The sequence below is a fragment of the Phalacrocorax aristotelis genome, unplaced genomic scaffold (assembly GCF_949628215.1).
Source record: "Phalacrocorax aristotelis unplaced genomic scaffold, bGulAri2.1 scaffold_127, whole genome shotgun sequence".
NCBI lineage: Eukaryota > Metazoa > Chordata > Aves > Suliformes > Phalacrocoracidae > Phalacrocorax > Phalacrocorax aristotelis.
This window is the reverse complement of record NW_027441293.1, coordinates 88,327-103,518: the sequence shown is the minus strand read 5'-3', so window position 1 is coordinate 103,518 and position 15,192 is coordinate 88,327. Positions and strand designations below refer to the sequence as shown.

Genomic DNA, 15,192 nt, shown 5'->3' with positions numbered 1-15,192 from the left:
TCCTCCCTTACTCCATCCCATCCGTTTCCAGTCCCTAACCACACTTCTCATTATTTTCCTCAACGCAGTAAGGTTATTTGGACAACACAGGAAAAAATATGAGGGTGGGACAGTATTGGCCAGGTAAACCCACAGAAATACGAACTCATCTCACTTTTGTCACTGTTACAGAGGAGACGACAGGGTGCTGTGACACAGAGAGGGACAACATCACTGGGCTGCTGCGGGAGGTACGTGCTAGTGTTTTATCAGGTCTGAGTTTTCTATTTGCTGCTGCACAGTCTATGTTCCATATCCCAAGGCTGAGGATAGCTGTTCTCAGAGCATATCCTTTTAGAGCCCTCTCAGGTCCCTTTTTACCTATTGCCTTTGTTAGGGCAACGGCCTTTTCTCTCCCATATACAGGGCCCCTCTCCTCCCTCACATCACCCAGAGAACAGACCTGATGACTTGTAAAATAGGGACAGAAAATGTCTGAATCTCAGTGCTGAACCCAGGGCAGAGAAGAGGTGCTTATCTCCAAAACCTCACCTCTGCTCCTGTCCTAAAAGCCCAGGAAAGAGGATACACAGACAGTGATCCCCCCCTTCAGGGACTTCAGGTATTTTGTCTCTGCTGCGGAAGTATCAAAAATACAAAGTCTGTGCTACCGTTTTGGGTTCTTAAATAACCAACCATCAAAATTCGAAGGTACCTTTAACCAGGCTGTATATCCCCAGGATTACAGACAGCTACCAGACGCAGTACTTCAAGTTCTAAGAAAGAACAGCCATAGCCCAGACACTCTGAGGTGCAAGTTTACTTGAGTGACAAACATCAGTGACCTGACAAAGAAGTCACAGAAATGTCAGCAGCAGCACCTTTAGAACAGTGTTTCTTTGTGGAAGCCCAAGCCCTGTGCTCAGATATCTGCCATACTTAGCCATCACAGCGCCAAAATACTAAATCTGTTACGTGTGCTGTATCGACTGAAAATAGGAGTGGAAACGTCACCTGAAAGCAGTTCCTAGGATTAGGCGCAATTTAGGAGCCCTGTGAAAAAACCCAGAAAGGTCTCAATTGCCAGAATTTGCTTTAAGATAATCTGGAAAATGCTGCAGTATTTTAGGGAGTAGTTATTACATTTGAAAACTTGCTGAGATTTCACACACTCATTGATCTGTAGCTGCGCTCTACTCGTGATGAATCAGACATACAACCACGGATATTGTTGACAAACAACTCATACACCATCCAAAGTGCCCCATGAGCAGAGGGCAATTCGGAGGCTGCTGTGGAATTTAGGGGCAAAGAGGAAGGCTCATGCTGCCTGCCACTGCTAGAACACCACCGGGCTCGCACTTACAGCCACGCACCTCCCGAAGGGGAGGAAGGACAAGGACGTACTTTACATCACCACACAAGGGTTGCTTCATCCACTTACCTTGAGGAACACACTCCAAGGCCAGTAACGCATTTTGGAAGGCCTCTCCACCACTACAGCCTCCATTCCTCGCTCCCAAACAGGAGCCACTCTAAACAGTGGTTTCTGCAATGTTTCCAGCTGAAGGAACAGAAAGCTCATCTGCCTGGTTCATTTTCCGTGTCAGAACAGCAGTGCCATTCTTGCCTTGAACCGCATACAGCTATTTACCTGATCCTTGACGACAGCAGCACCTCTCCTCTCATTTAGGGCAGCATTACAATACCAGGAGAGGGTGCCGCCCAACCAGAAACGGAGCGTGCATCGACAAGACAGCGCTAGGCACACCCATTTCAATTAACCCCCAGAACAAGGCCACGTTTAGAAGCGCAACACTGTGGTGTCCAGAATTACTGGGGAGGGCCTGAAAGCACTGCAACAACTACTGCAGCAATACACCCAAAGCTTGCACGCAGAGCCACATAAATTCAGGGTTTTTTGCTTGCAGATGCTTCATGGGCACCAGGAGGCTGCTGTAGTGTTTGTGCAAGAGACGCTGTAACTCACCAGTGTACTTCATTTATTCAGAGCCAACACCAGAAAGACATGGCAAAACCACAAGCTAACAATGGCTACTCATTGTTATGTGGTGGAGAGGCAAATCTTTAAGAAGGCTGGAAAACACGACCGTTCAAATAAGGCCGGCGGAGCTGACATACTACTGGGCTGTATGAATACATGAATGACAGCAACAATCCTGTAGCCAGGATTGCATTTCAATAGCGGTAATTTCAATCACTGCACCTGATTCTCTCTCCTCCGTAAATCTGAGGAACACAGAATACAGAATGACAACCTGGAGCACAGAGACCAGCTTAGGGCAGAAAAGAGATCTTAGAAAGAGAACTACTAACATTTGCTAACATGCGAAACTGATTACTGCGTTTCAAGTTTGGAAAGGATTAACGCTTCCTTCATAATACCTGCACAAACACAATACTGTTTGCGATATTGTTCTTTTGCTCTTGCCTGAAACGGACATTGTCTTTAGGAAACTAGTCGCAATCACTTATGAAGGAAACTGCTTTTTTGCATGGCTCGCCAGCTGGCACCCTTGCTCTTTCCTCTATGGCTAGTATGCAAAAACCCCAGATTTGGGGCAGAAGAATACCTGCCATCTCCTGCCCCCTCTCCCCAAATGCAAGAAATAGTCAAACACTGACAATCAGACTCTTCTGGGATGGGAACAAATTAGAAGTTTACACTACAGTGCGTATCTGCCTTTAGTCTAAAAGCAAGAAAAGCAAACACATCGAATAGGGAATCTCTCCAGGTACAGGAAGCAGGATCTGCAACTCGGCTCTCAGAAAAAGCAAGCAGACGGATGACGACACCACAGAACTAGAGTTGCTTTGCAAAACAGCAGTGCACACGTGTGTGTTAAGTATCAACCGGTCAACTAGCGTTGGAGATGAATGCTTGAACGGTCTAAAAACACGTGTAAGACTGCATCTGGGGTGCCTCAGTTTGAACGGGACAGCTCGAGGGCACGAATGTGAGGGTGCCTCTGTACCGCTATACTTTGCGTCCCAGCCTCTCTCCTCGGTTGGCACAGGCCAGTTGCCAGATTTGCCCGAGAGCTCCCCAGCATGGCCACAAGGTACCGGTACCGCCAGCGCCAGGTATCCCCACGGTTGGGAGCAGCATTGTCCCCACCCTGGGGCAGAGAGGGGCAGCACAAAAACAACCCCCAAAAGGGCCCCATCCCGCCCCAGTGGTGGGGATGGGGCAGCTCACCCATGGCAGCACCGCAGGGCCGCCTGTACCGGCTGCATCCCTTCCCCTTTGGAAGGAAATTCACCTCTCCACAAAAATCATGCTTGGGAGGGAAATTGTGGGCATGGGAAACCATTGGGATAGGAAACCATCCCAGGGCTGAGAAATCATTGTTGGGATGGGAATTCATGGCGGGGATGGGAAACCCTCATCCGGATGAGAAATCAGCACAGAGGACAGAAAATCATCAGCAGGATGGGAAATCATGGTGATGGTCAGTTGCTGAGGCATGACAAATCCAGCCCTGGCAAGGCTGGCTCAGGCAGGTGCTGGCGGAATGATCGCCCTGGGGACAGAACCCCAGAACAGTGTTTGCCCCAAACAAACCCCACACTGACCCACCGCCAGGCAGGTACAGCATCAGGCTCCTGCTCCTCGTGGTGCTCCTGCCCTCCAGGTAACCCCCCAACGGGCTCTGCCCACCAATACCTCACCCCACCACCCCTCTTTGCTTCCCCCAACAGAGAGGTTCCCTCTCCGGCTGCCCACGGCATCGCAGGTGCCCAGCATGAGCTTCACCACCCCAGCCATGCCAGCACCGGTCAGTGCCCACGTGCTGCCCTCTGTCCCGGGGCTGGCAGTGTCTGGTGAGCCTGCCCAGCTCCACACCGTCACCCACCAGCTGTCCCAGCCCACCGTCTGGCAGGCGGTGCCAGGGCCCCTGGGGGCCCCGGGGCAGGTGGTGCAGCTCCCCAGCAGGGTGCCACCTCCCCCAGTGGCACAGCTCCCTCACGGGGTGCAGCTCCCCACTGGGGTGCAGCTCCCTCAGTGGGGTACAGCACCCGAAAGGCATGCAGCTCCCCACTGGGGTGCAGCTCCCCGCTGGGGTGCGGATGCCCATGGGGGTACAGCTCCCTGCTGGGGTGCAGCTCCAGCTGGGGTGCCTCTCCCCCATGGGATGCAGCTCCATGCTGGGTTGCAGCTCCCCAGTGGGGTGCAGCTCCCCAGTAGGGTGCAGCTTCCCCATGGGGAGCAGCTCCCCCACCGGGTGCAGCTAAACCATGGGGTGTCGCTCCCCACCATGGCTGCTCCCTGTCCCCCTGCCTACGGCTGGGGACAGCAGGTGGTGCCACAGGCGCTGGTGCCCCACCAGCCGAGGGGGATGGGGCCACGGACCCTGGACCAGCAAGAGCCCATGGACCCCACGGGCTCCTGCCTGCTGCGTGCCCCTGCCCACACCGGCGACGCACCACCGTGCCGCCCCACGGCTCAGCCTTGGGTCCAGGAGCACCCTGTGCTCCACACCCTGCCCGGCAGCGCCCAGAATCTATCAGAGGGCTTCAAGAAGGAAGTGGTGGCCATCGAGGACAGTGTCCCTGCTGCCAGCCCCCACCAGACCGCCCTGGCTCTGCCAACCTGCAGAACCAGGATGGAGCCTAAAGGTGAGCTCTGGGGGGTGGCAGAGCCCGCGGGTAGCTGCCCTGTGCCAAGGAAAGCTTGCATCACCCCGCGCTTGGGTTGGATCTCTTTGCTTTTTCAGCAGTGGAGACCACCCCGGCAGCCCCAGAGAAGCCCGTCGACCTGCCCGAGCAGGGGCCACAGGCCTTCGCTGAGGCCTGTCCTGAGCTGGCAGAGGACACCATCGCCAGCTTGGTGCTCTCCTGGCTCAACACCTTGGAGAGCGAGGACAGCCTCCCCGATGGGCCTGACAGCCCCAGCCTCGCCGCCTTCCTCCACGAGCTCCCCGACCTCTCCGAGTACGTGGCGGAGGGCGGCTGCCCCAAGGAGCCAGCAGCGGCGGCGGGGCTGGGGGTCGGCGAGGTCTCTGTCGACGACGTCGACGACTTCACCAGCTTCCTCAGCCGGGTCCCTGACTTCTCCGAGTACGTGGCAGAGGGCGGCTGCCCCCATCAGCAAGTGGTGGCAGCAGGGCTGGGGGACAGCGAGGACACCATCCCTAATGGCCTTCATTTCCCCAACAGCCTCATCAGCGCCGATTTCCTCGATGACCTCCACGACTTCTCCATGTACACGGCAGATAGCGCCTGCCCCCAGGACCATGCGGTGGTGGCAGGGCTAGGGGACAGTGAGGACACCACCCTGACCACCAGTGTCCCCAACGTGACTGCCGAGGCCCTTGATGAGCACCCTGACCTCTGTGGGTACGTGGCGGACGGCGGCTGCCCCAAGGAGCCACTGGTGGCGGCGGGGCTGGTGGATGGCGGGGACACCATCCCCAATGTCCTCGACTTAACAACTTCACTTAACAAGCTCCCCCACCTCTTGGAGTACAGGGCAGAGGGCGGCTGCGAGGTGGAGAAGTTGGCAGCAGTGATGCTGGTGGATGGTGAAAATATCCTCGCCGATCTCCCCGACAGCCTGGACACCACTGCCTCCTTGCAGCGAAGACCCTGACCTCCTGGAGTACGAGGCGGAGGGCGGCTTGTGCAAACGCCGCCTGCAATCGGGGATGCTGGGGGATGCCGACCCCTTCTGGGGGGTGCCGGCCTCCCCCTTGCAAGACACCAAGGGGAACCAGGGCGGGGTGTCGGCAGTCCTCCCCACCTGGCTGCCCTTGGATATCTCCGAGGAGAGCTCTCCGGAGACTGCAGAGGAGACTTCTGAGGACAGACCTGTGGACAGTCCCCAGAACGATCCCCTGCAGGCTCCTCCGGAGACTGCAGAGGAGACTTCTGAGGTCAGTCCGGTGGACAGTCCCCAGAACGATCCCCTGCAGGCTCCTCCGGAGACTGCAGAGGAGACTTCTGAGGACAGACCTGTGGACAGTCCCCAGAACGATCCCCTGCAGGCTCCTCCGGAGACGGCAGAGGAGACTTCTGAGGACAGTCCTGTGGACAGTCCCCAGAACGATCCCCTGCAGGCTCCTCTGGACAGTCCCCTGCTCAGCGTCCTGCAGTCCCCACTACTGACGCCCTTGGCCAGAGCCCAGGTGCACCCCCAGCGTCACCAGCCCCACATGGCCCAGCTGCTGGAGGAGGCGCTGCGGAGGCAGCCCCGGGTGGTTTTGACCCACTTGCCGCTGCCGCCGGGTGTCACCTCCTGCCGGGTGGGGCCCAGGTGGGGAGAGGTGGGCAGCAAGCAGGCAAACCACAAAGGCAGAGCTGCATGGGGATGGCACGGGGCAGGCAGCAGCGGGCTGCAGGCGGGAAGCAGCAAGCGCAGAGCGTCCAACATCAGCAGCGTGCCCGCCAAGCAACCTAGAAACCAGGGCAACACCAAGGGGCAAAGGCCCTTCATGCAGCAGAGGGGACAGATTTAAAGCAGCCGTCCCACTCAAACACCACAGCATGGAGGCCTTGAACTGCTGCTCTGGGACTCCCACCCCACGCCCCACCCCAGCCTTGTGACCCTCAACTGCTCCAGTCCCACAGACCCATGCTGGAAGCTACGGCCCCCCGCTGCCCGGGGGCTGCGATACGTTCCAGGGAACACACAGCATTGCCAGGTGCCAGCACAGCTGGTGTCAGGGCCCAGCCGGGCCCCGCAGCTCCCGGCAGCACTGGGCCGCACGCCCCTGCAGCACCCCAGGGAGGCCCCAGGAGGCCCCGGCCCAGGAGGAAGCCGCGGAGCAGTGGGTGCAGGGGCAAGGCGGGGCAGACACGCTCACCGCTCCAGTGAGACATGGGAGTCCCCTCTGCCCGCCCTGATGGGGCCAGTCCTAGGCCCACTGGGTGCCACCTCTGATCCCACCGCCTTGACCCTGCGCTGCTGCCGGCATCCCCACCGCAGCCTGGAACCGGCATCCCCAGGAGCAGCATCCCCACCCGGCGCTGAGGACGCTCCGCATCATCCTGAGGGTGCCCTTGCTCAACTCCAGCCACAGTTTCCACCTCCTGGGGCACACAGTGAAGGTGGTGGGGCTGATGCCCCAACCACCCAACCCGGAACCCAATTCCTTGATGGCAGCCCCGAGACCCAGCGCAGCACTGGATGCCTCAAGCCCCCGCTGACGGCAAGAAGGACACGGCACCGGCGGCACCATCGAGCAGCAAGGCACGCACCAGGTCTGCCGCCAAACCCCAGCAGCCGAGCGGGCTGTGCTTGTCGCCCACGGAGGCCAAACCCCACGGGAGGGGCTGCCGCAGCAGCTGCACATGCCGCCACAACCTCCCAACGACTCCCCGCTGTCCTTCGGGCCCTGGGGGGGCTCACGGCTGCGCCCACCCCGCTGGAGGAGCAGGAGCAGTCGGTGCCCATCACACCCAAGCAGCGGCCCCAGCGGGAGCGTGTGAAGGCGCTGGCCCAGGAGGAGCGGGAGCGGGCGGCCCTGCAGGTGTCACCGGGCAGCTGCACGTTTGTGTGCAGAAGGAGGCCAGCATGGACATAGCCAACGACTACGGCTACCCATAACCCACCGGCCCAGAACCGTCCCCCCCTCTTCGGAGCTGCCTTTTCCTCTCTAGCATTTGACTAAGGACAGAGCAGTGCCGCGGTGACGGCCTCGGTCAACACCTTCCTTCCGGCTGCCCTGCGAGGTCTTTGCACCTCTCGTGGTCAAGACAGTGTGATCCTGCTCTACCTCATTTGGCTGCAAGAAGAGTAAAGGAAGAAGCAGCTCCCAGAAGCTTCAGCAAACAGTTTGGCAAGGTCTTCTAGCCTGCTTCCACAGTCACAAGACCCAGTGCTGTTAGTATAATGTCTCATTGCCTTCTCTAGAAAGGCACTGAAGCAGAATGGCCTCCCTGTCACTGCTCGCTACCAGCAGCAACAGAGGCCTCAGAAAGGCCAGGATTTCGAGTCTTTCACCAGCAGGCCAGGAGTAGTGCGTTCTACGGGATGTGGCCACTTGTAGCCACTTGCAGTCCAGACACTCAAGGTGGTTTTAGCTTCAGCTGCGGTGGTTGTAGGCACTGAAGCTTAAACCCAAAAGGAAAGAGAAAAAGAACAGCTCTCCAGGCACACGCTGTTCGGAAGTTAAAGCAGAAGAAAGGCCAGCGTGGCACACGCTCAAGGACAGGGCTGCCTATAGCCCTTTGGCAGGGAAGCTTCTCCCCAGCCAAGCGCATTTCTCCTCCTCTCCTACAGTTCTCCTCCCTCTCTGTCCCCGTACCTTCAGCTGCAAGGCCTGACTGTGATTCAGCACTGCCTGGAAAGTGAACTGTCCCAGGAGCCTTCCCTGCTCCTCAGGTTCCTACTTCAGGCCCAAGAGAAACACGGGGGTGGAGAAACCAGAGCGCCTCACACACTGTGGGAAGACTTAACTTCAGTCGGTGAAGCACGGGTTTATTTCAGCTACGCAGTCAAAGCAAGACGAGCGCAAGGAGCAGACAAGAAGCTGCACCTAGGTAGCACGCCACGCTTGCCTACTCAGCGAGTCTAGGCTGCCACTCAGAGAAGGAGCAGATGTTCCCAGGGGGAGGGGGGTAACCTGAGGGTCACAAATGCCCACGGGGATTGAAAGCCAGAAGGGCTAGGACAGTGCGCTGTGCCACCTCCTCTTCCCTGTGGCTCCCCGAGTTCCATCATGCCCCAGAACCTTCCTTTCGAACAGTATATTGGACAGAAGCGCAATACAGCTCCAAGGAGCTTGCTGCTTCTGCGAGCCAGGAGGAGGCCAGAGGCCGCTGGACTCTTTGACCCATACTCACCCCCGGCTTAGAAACGCTGTGCAACACCCAGCCCCCCACTCTGGAGAAACCACTCACGTAGACAGCCATGTCCTTTGGAGCTCTGCCGATACTGTCTCCAGGGAACGTTGTCCTGAAACGTGGTCCATGGTGACTGCTCTGGGAAGGATTGGCACAGACAGCTTGATGAAGGCTTGTCCCCGACTTCCCAGCAAGGGCCAGCACTTTCCCGCATGGTTTTCAGGCTGGAAGGAGAAGAAGAAACTACGTTCACATGGAGAAGGGTGCCCTGGCTCTCATTCCTGCTATGACCATCACAGGGTTAAGAACTGATTTGGCCAAGCAGCTCGGCTCTGAACCGCAGACGGTGCCTTCGGTCGGACCCTGCGGGTACCAAACAGAGAAGCAGCCGTGAGAATTCACGGGTCACAAGAGCACGTCAGTGGAGAAGCACTTGCATGGCAGCGAGCTGGGTGCGCTGCTTGAAGAAGCTCTCTGGCCTCTCTCGGTGTGCAGCAACTCGCCAAGAACAAGCAAGGGATGGTGCAGCTGAAAGGCACCGGCCCAGAGCAGGTGGCAACTAGGGTCCCACCTGGACAAGCCTTTCCTGTAAGGAGAAGCCATTGCTCCCCCCATTCAGTCCCACCTCCTCCCACTGGCACCAGCCAACTCTTCAACTTGTGCAGGCAGCTCAGGGGCAGTGCCAGGACAGCTTGCAAACGCAGCGTGAGGCCCTCCAGCAGGGCAGGCTCTCAGCACCCGCTTGTGCTCACTAAGAGCCCCCGTGAGCTCACGCCCGAGACCTCTGCAGGCACCTTTTCCACTCTGCTTCCATGCCATGCTGACAGTTTTCACGATGACTGGGAAGACAAAGACTGCAGGACCAAGCGACCCCGTTAGAAGCTCATCCAGAGGACCTGGGGCACTCCGGGGGAGAAAATACTCAGCAGGGAGAGACAGGAGGCGAGCAGGTCCATGCAGGAAGGCAGGAGAAGAAAGCTTCGAGGAGCAAAGGAAAGGGGAAAGGCAACGCTCACCAGCATCTTTGGTTCCTTCCCCCACAACTTTTGTTTTTCTGTTTCTTGGTGCTCCCACGTCAAGAATAAGCTCAGGAGACCTCACATAATCCAGCACCGGCAGGGAATAGAAAAAGACTTTTCCTTTCCACATGCAGAAGAGATGCAGAGGCAGAGACCAGCACCCAGCTGCTCCAGCCCCAGCCCTCTCCCACATCCCTGTTTCTTCTTGAATTCCTTAAGAGAGTTGGGTGTTGGCTTTGCAGCACCTCTCTCTGCCTGCGGGCATTTGCTCAGTGGGAGGGAGGGTGGGGGGTTAACCCATCCCCTGCCCACCCCACGGGTGGCTGAGCTGGGCTGGGGATGGCTTACGTCCACAAACAGGTATTTTTTATGTTTAAGATAATATGATTCTATTTTTATAAAGAATAGATTTATTTTTTTACAAATAAATATTTTGAAATTATAATATTTGTATTATGTATATGTCTAGGTATAATATCATAAACATATACACACATACATAGATATGTACCTATGTATCCTACCACAAATCCTCAGAGGGAAAGGGAAGGGGGTGTCAGGAGGGACTGGGATGCAGGAGAGGGGTGACATGACCCCAGGGGCCCAGGACTCACCGCAGTTCCTGCTCTCTGCACTGCCAGGCACATGGCACAGCTCAGGCACTTCTGTCTCTCTCTCTGTGTCTGTCTGTCCCTCCCTCCCTCCCTCCCTGTGCTGCAGCCCCGCTCACTCGACTGCCTTCCACCTCAGGGAACCCACGGGTGCCTCACAGCTCACACGGGTCCCACACAGAAAGGAGACCATAGCAACAGGCTGTAGGACAGACAGGGAGGAGTTAGAAAATACAGGCAGGGAGTCAGACAGAGAAAGAAAGAAAAAACCAGTGATGGGAGATGGGAAGAGAGTAAAAGTAGCAGTTCTGGGCAACTGCCCCATTTCCTGATCACTGCCCAGGAACTGCTGCACCGTATCCGATCGTCGCTCATGGGCTCTTCCCTGAGCCCCTCTGACCGTACGCCAGCAGCGTGGCATTATAACCTTGCCAGGCGCTCTCCAGCACTCCCTGACCATGATCACCAGAGACCTCTCTCTAACAAACCATCAAGTGCCTCCTCTTCATAAGCGAGCCACCAAATGCACACACAAGCACTGCTCTCTGCCAAGAGAGCCCTCACTAGCAGTTTAAATTAGCAATCAAGACTGGCAAGCACACTTGACAGCAACACTCAGTTCCAGGGTGACAAGACACGTAGATAAAATCTAGCCACTGCTTCACACCAGGAAAGTGATAAATGCCGGTCTTTTGCGTTACGCTGACATGGATGTTAATAACGGGAGATAAAGGAACTGACCGGCCTCCAGCTGCGTATTAGTGACAGCTGCTTCCAGCTGGTTCTTTGACTCAAGGCTTACCTGGACCACGGAACTGCTGGATCCTGCGGAGATGAGCATGTTGTTCTCGTCCTTTAGGAAGCTCCTCTGAGACCAATAGGCTGGATCAGAAGCAAAGGCTTTGCTGTGCCCTGGATTCCTAGGGTCACACACGCCTGTGCTGCCGCTGTTCACAGAAGTCACACACCTGCTTCCCGCATCCTTCTCTCCCTGCCTATTAACATTACAATTGCAGCGTCAAACTACCAGCAATCAGGCTTTCACTAATAACTCATGGTTTCGTCTGGGTTTAGACCAAGTTCAACAGCAAGGCACAGCTTCATCTCCTAAGCACACCACAGAAGATGCTGAGGTGGGAAGGCTTGTAGATGTGGCTCATCTAGCCTAACCCACAGCCGCCTTTAGTGACGTATGCCTCGCTTTAGCTTTCGTTGTGCTGAACAATCCCTAGAGTCACACTGATGCAGCCTGCTTGATTTCTGGGTGCAACAAGCCCTCAAATACCAGATTTGTGGTTTCCTAAGCACAACTCTGTTGGATCGGTCAGCTCCAAAACTTAAAAAGCTCAACTCACCTCAAAAATGTTAACCTGCGCCCCTCTCCTATTTTGGAATATCCAGACAGCGAAGCACCACGGAAGCCTTGTTCACCAGACAGTTGCCTGACAAACCCCTTTGTGACACAGAGCAGCAAGTCAACAGGAGCGCAGGCTGCACAAAGTCAGTGCCTGGCAGCAACCTCATACAGAGCAGGAACTCCACTGGCAGAAAACCTCTTCAGCTTCCGCTGGACTTAGGAAGGGACTTCCTAAAGCCTCTTTCCTCCACGGCTACCCCAGCAAGCAGCAGTGGGGCAGCAGTGGGGCAGCAGTGGAGCAGCGCTGCCTGGCTCCCCTCCTGCACCACTGACAAGCAACACAGCAGGCACGGTGCAAAAATCAGCCTCCACCAATGGCCCCGAGTGATCCGCATCAGAGATTCAAAAGAAGGAACGGCGCAACAAATCCACAAACAGAAACACACTGTTTACTACCAAGGCGGAGCAGCCGGCATGGTGTGTGCTATCCTAAAGCACTCTGAACATGAGGGACACAGTTTCACCTCAAACACAGCAAGTGAAATCCACCTGAGGGTGGCACCCCAGCGCCTCTCAAGGGAGGCCAGCCGTGCAGCCGACCTGCTGAAACAACCAGCCAGAGAGCGCAGCGTGACCACAGCAGTGCCCAGCGCCTTACGAGACGCACTGCTGGCACTGCTGCAGGGACAGGGTTTGTGTCCACTGGAACAGAGGCTGCCGTCAACCCAGCGGCAGCCGCCAAACCCAAAATAACCCTTAGACCTGGTAGCATTGCCCCAGTCCAGGAACAAACCCTAAATCCAGACGCACCCCACACCTGGCTGCTCCCACCAGACCTAGCAGCATGCACCTGACACAGCAACACCCCCAAATCCTCAAGTTTCCCCCAAAATTGGCAGCAACCAGCAGACCCAGGCACACCCCCCAAAAACTGTCAGCAACCTGTCAGCACAATCAATATTTATACAGCTAAATAACAAAAGGATTAGACAATACTTTGTCTTCACTGCCCCCCAATCCATTTTCTTTCTCTTATTTCATTTTTTTTTCCATTTTAATTTCAGCTTGTTTTGCTTGTGATTTTTATATAAGACCTGCTTTTGTAGAAGCGTGAAAGGTCTCTGTGGTCCCTCTGCTCATGAATCCATTTGCTAAAATAATGTTTTTGAAATCCTCTTTTTTGAAAACCTCTTTTTTAGGTATCTTACTGACCAGTTCATTCATGTCTAATATTGAAAGCTTTTGAAAAGCAGGAACGGGTTTGTTTCTATACAGGACAGCGTTGCTCAGAAATGGACCCCAGTCCCTGCTGGCCTCAGCGACCCAGTGGCACACACTCCTGTTACCGGCTCATCTGGTGGCTGGCTGTAAAGAAATGTCATCTTTTTTGCCGTGGCTGGGGGTGGTGATGGTGGTGTTGCTGGTGTTCTGTCACACCTCTATAATCCATAAAGGAACAGAGACTTTAAGGTGTATCATGTTACTGGTTTGACAGGACTTGCATGCTAGAGAAGAGTTGCTCAAGTGACTTGCTACTTTTACAACCTCTTGCTAGAAGGAGCAAGAGGGAACAGGGAAGGGTGTAGAGGAGGACTGGAGCAGCCCCGTAGCCGGTGTGTGCCGCCAGCATCGCCCTCGTACAGCCGTCTCGCCAGCAAAACGCAGGAGGAACAGAGCAGCTTATGGCCACTGCACGAAGCAGCTGCAGCGCAGGAAGGGGAATTTAACTGCGAGGCTGTGGGGCACAGCACGTGTGGTAGCCAAAGCCTCGCGGGAATCATGCGGAGATGTCAAGCTCTCTAAAGGACCCTGAGATATGAACAGGAAGAACTTAGCAATTGTTGACTTGGTATTTCTTGCAAACGGAAGCAGCTGACGGCTTCCTCTTTATTTGCTTCTAGTCCAGTCCTTGGGCCGATAGGCCAGACCTTGCAGCAGGGCATACCTGCTGGAGAAAAACTGCTAAAACCACCTCTTTGTTGCTGCTCCTGTAACCAGAGCGATCGAATTAACCAACCATAGATGTTGCTATACTCCTTGTACAGCCTTATCCAACTGGACGTTAAGTCTGGGGACATGGAGTATACCAATCAGTGTATTCTTTGATCTGCATTTTAGTCCCTCGGCAATCATTAATGTGAACGAAACAATAGACAATGTGCTTCTGTCAGAAAAGGATGACAAAATGTGGTTTCGTGTAGCGGACTGAGAAAACTGGCCAGGACTGCCAAGATTAAGAGCCAAGTAGGTAAAAGGTAATTCCGACAGGGGGAGATCGCGACCACCGACTCACGGACCACCACCGACCCAAGTAATACCACCTACTCAGAAGAGAACAACAAAGAGGATAACTGAGTCTGCGCAGTAATTTACATATGGAACGAGCAAGTTTGTGCTGATTGGTAGAAAGGACAATAATGAATATCTATGAATATGTAAATTTTTGATCTATAAATTGTACGGGAAAGGTGCGTAAGGTACGCACGTTAGGAGCAGCGATCCCGCGTGCATCCGGCGCTGTGAATAAAGAATGCCTGCTCTTTAATACTAAATTGCTGTTAAAGAGTTGTTTCTGATTTTACCGCGTTTTTCGGTAACACTCCTACCAGTCTGTCACGATCCACTGTCGGGCTGAACAATTTGGCAGAGGTTAAACCCCCTTGCTTTCCAACCGACCTCAGGGAATTCTGGGAGGTTGGGGGCGGCTGGGCTTAACTTCTGACTGACTCCAACGTGTTGCCGTGGCCACGTTCCTTCTACATTCTCGGGAACAGAACTAAGACTCAAAACGGAATCAAAGTGCCAAGTCCCTTCATTTGGCCAGCGATGGAGACGCGAGAGAAAAGCAGAGAAAGAGAGAAAAAAGGGAGAAAGGGGGGAGAGACAAAACGAGAGCGACACCCGAGTGTTGTAATACCTACCGCCGCGGGTCTGGGGCGGTCCGTCCTTCCGCGGGGTCCGTCCCTCCGCGCGGTCCGTCCTTCCACGGGGTCCCTCCCTCCGTGCGGTCCGTCCTTCCACACGGTCCGTCCTTCCACGGGGTCCGTCCTTCCACGGGGTCCGTCCTTCCACGGGGTCCGTCCCTCCGTGCCGTCCGTTCTTCTCTGCGGTCCGTCCTTCTCTGCGGTCCGTCCCTCCGCGCGGTCCCTCCTTCCACGGGGTCCGTCCCTCCGTGCCGTCCGTTCTTCTCTGCGGTCCGTCCTTCTCTGCGGTCCGTCCCTTCGCGCGGTCCCTCCTTCCACGGGGTCCCTCCATCCGTGCGGTCCGTCCTTCCACACGGTCCGTCCCTCCCCGCGGTCCGTCCCTCCGCGCGGTCCGTCCCTCCGTGCCGACTGTGAGATTTGATTCTGCGCTTTTGAACAACTGAGGAGACGATAAGCAGTGAGTCACGTGTCTCTCTGATAATGTTTTCCTAGCG

At 55.7% G+C, this 15,192-nt stretch overlaps 1 long non-coding RNA gene across 2 annotated transcripts; it reads right to left on the bottom strand.

The window, feature by feature from the left end:
• Positions 1-8,290: 8,290 nt before the first annotated feature.
• Positions 8,291-10,527, bottom strand: LOC142051289 (uncharacterized). Of its 2 annotated transcripts, none has more exons than XR_012658399.1 (3): positions 10,421-10,527; positions 8,845-9,626; positions 8,291-8,384 (listed from the first exon to the last, which is right to left on the bottom strand). It is a non-coding gene; the product is annotated as an uncharacterized LOC142051289 (long non-coding RNA). The 2 variants fall into 2 exon arrangements; XR_012658400.1 differs by having other exon boundaries at positions 8,845-9,011; positions 10,421-10,517.
• Between the last annotated feature and the right edge of the window lie 4,665 nt (positions 10,528-15,192).